The 3,240-nt window shown below is 43.1% G+C and overlaps 1 pseudogene; it reads left to right on the top strand.

Moving 5' to 3' along the window:
• The first annotated feature begins 1,127 nt into the window (after positions 1-1,127).
• LOC138930043 (glycine cleavage system H protein, mitochondrial pseudogene) lies at positions 1,128-1,642 on the top strand (annotated as a pseudogene).
• The last annotated feature ends 1,598 nt before the right edge of the window (positions 1,643-3,240 follow it).

Below are 3,240 nucleotides of genomic sequence, written 5' to 3'. Positions count from 1 at the left end.
TCAGTTCAGTTCAGTCACTCAGTCAAGTCCGACTCTTTGAGACCCCATGAATTGCAGCACACCAGGCCTCCCTGTCTATCACCAACTCCCGGAGTTCACTCAGACTCACGTCCATCGAGTTGGTGATGCCATCCAGCCATCTCATCCTCAGTCATCCCCTTCTCCTCCTGCTCCCAATCCCTCCCAGCATCAGAGTCTTTTCCAATGAGTCAACTCTTCACATGAGGTGGCCAAAGCACTGGAGTTTCAGCTTTAGCATCATTCCTTCCAATGAACACGCAGGACTGATCTCCTTTAGAATGGACTGGTTGGATCTCCTTGCAGTCCAAGGGACTCTCAAGAGTCTTCTCCAACACCACAGTTCAAAAGCATCAATTCTTCGGCGCTCAGCTGCCTTCACAGTCTAACTCTCACATCCATACATGACCACTGGAAAAACCATACTCAGCCATAAAAATGAAATCTTGCTATTTGCAACAACATGGAAGGACCTAGAGGGTATTATGCTAAGTGAAATGTCAGACAAAGACAAATGTCATATGATTTCACTTAAATGTGGAATCCAAAAAACAAATGAACAAACATAACAAAACAGAAAAAGTCATAGATACAGAGAACAAGTGGTGGCTGCCGGAAGGGAGGGGCTGGGAGGAGGAAAGAAATAGGTGAGGGAGCTTAATAGCCTTATGGGATAGAATCCCAGCTCTGCCACATCCCAGCTATGCCATCTTGGGTAAGTCTCTTCACTTGTCTGAGCTTCAGTTTTTGTCACAGGTTAAGTGGGGATAATAACTGTAGCTACTCCATTCATATAGGGTTGTGAAGATTCAATGACAAAGTGTAGAAAAACCCTTTATAATAGTGCTTAATACAAAGTAAGTGATAGCTTTTAAATTTTATCTATAGTCACACTTAGCCAGACACCAATTCATTCTCCATGCTGTAGCCAAAGTGGCATTTTCTGAAATAAATATGTTCACATCCTCCCCACCACCACCACACACAAGGACCCAAAGGACAGTCTAATGGATTGCCATCGCCCTTAAGATAACTTCAAAACTCCCTAACAGCCCCCGCCGGCCGGGGTGCTCTAGGTGCTGCGCGGAGACCCTCTGCATCCATGGAACATGGCGCTGTGCGCGGTGCAGAGCGTGCGGGTCGCCGTCGGCAGCCTGTGCGCCATCTTGGCACCCAGCGCGCCCTGCTCGCTGCCGCCCTGGGGACTGCGGGCGGGTGCCGTCTGGGCACTGCACACCGGCCCTGCTCTGCTGTCGGTGCGGAAATTCACAGAAAAACACGAATGGGTAACCACAGAAAATGGTGTTGGAACAGTGGGAATCAGCAATTTTGCACAGGAAGCTTTGGGAGATGTTGTTTACTGTAGTCTGCCTGACTACAAAGTTGAACAAACAAGAGGAGTTTAGTGCTTTGGAAAGTGTGAAAGCTGCTAGTGAACTCTATTCTCCTCTATCAGAAGTAACTGAAATTAATAAAGCTCTAGCAGAAAATCTAGGACCTGTCAACAAGTCTTGTTATGAAGATGGTTGGCTGATCAAGATGACATTCAGTTACCCTTCAGAACTAGATGAACTAATGAATGAAGAAGCGTTATGAGAAATACATAAAATCTACTGAGGAGTGAAAATGGAACCCCTAAATAAACTACTTTGAAACAACTTAATCTAGCATGCTGCTGCTGCTAAGTCACTTCAGTTGTGTCCGACTCTGTGCAAACCCATAGACAGCAGCCCACTAGGCTCCTCTGTTCCTGGCATTCTCCAGGCAAGAGCACTGGAGTGGGTTGCCATTTCCTTCTCCAATGCATGAAAGTGAAAAGTGAAAGTAAAGTCGCTCAGTCCTGCCAGACTCTTAGCAACCCCATGGACTGCAGCCCACCAGGCTCCTCCATCCAGGGGATTTTCCAGGCAAGAGTACTGGAGTGGGTTGCCATTGCCTTCTCCATAATCTAGCATAGTTATCTTAAATTAGTGGTGGATAGATATTTAAAAAGCAACTTTTAGGGAAAGAAGCTACTTGTAACAATGTTTCCTGAAGAAAATACCCCTTAACTTTCTAATGACTTCAGATAAACACTGTGCATCTTTTCCACAGCATCCTGTGATTTTTAGGCTAGGCTCCAGTTATAATATTCAGAATTCCTGAAATTATCTCTGGTAAAACTAATTACAAAAATTATGTAATTCAAGGATAACATGGTTATCTTAAACCTTATATGACATTGTAACTTGCTTACAGCTATCCTTGAATTTGGGTCAAAATTATCTTCCCGCTAGAAATAACTGCCAGTGGAGAAAAGTTTGTTAGTTGTATAGTGTCCAGTGAAGAATAGTACTATCTTAATTTTGCTGTGTTTGCTGGTGCTATTTTTATACAGTGAAGCAACAGCCTTGCAGGAGAATAAACAATTTAATAATAAAATATTCAACTTCTTAAAAAAAACACACACACACTCCCTAACACAGACTAGAGAAAGTAGTGTGTGAATTTCCACAGCATGAAACCAGAACCGTTTCCCACTATGCCTTTCTAGAAACTTCCTGCTACCCCACTGGCCTTCTCTTAGTTCCTTTCACTCAACTTGCTCCCTCTCACCCCAAGGCCATATTCTACCTGCCTGGATGCTCCCGATCCTTTTTCCTAACCGCTCCCCATTCTGCAGTTCTCAGCTCAAACCTTAGTTCCCCAAAGAACTTTTCCTTGACTGATCATTTCTGAATGTTCTCAAATTGTCACATACCTATCCTGTACTGCATATATCACAGTGGCTGTTTTTATTTCTTTGTGTGATTATAGGATTAGTGTCTACATCCCCTACCTGACTATGAGCTCTGTAACAGTAAGGAACTTGTCTTTGATCACAGCTACCTGAGCAGCAGGTAGTATGTGTCTGGCACGTAATAAATGTTCAACAAATTGCTAGACTCAATGAATGAAAGAATGACTAAATCTCACTTGCTGTACAGAGGATCAAATGGAAGAAAAAATAAATTGAAACCATAAGACTGCAGATAACATTGTAAAATGGCCTGGGCCTTGAAACTGTTATGAGGCTGTGGAAGCAAAAGTTCTTAGACCAAAATCGTGTTTAAAGGAAAATAAGACAGAAAAAAATATGGACTTTAAGCTAATAGAAAAAGCAGGAAGGAAGGGGGAGAATTATTGAATCCAGAGTCAAGACAAGGCAATTAAACAGGATTTTTTAAAGTTAGGTGGTGTATG

This window comes from Ovis canadensis, chromosome X, assembly GCF_042477335.2.
Source record: "Ovis canadensis isolate MfBH-ARS-UI-01 breed Bighorn chromosome X, ARS-UI_OviCan_v2, whole genome shotgun sequence".
Lineage (NCBI taxonomy): Eukaryota > Metazoa > Chordata > Mammalia > Artiodactyla > Bovidae > Ovis > Ovis canadensis.
This window is presented reverse-complemented; position numbering and strand designations above follow the sequence as displayed.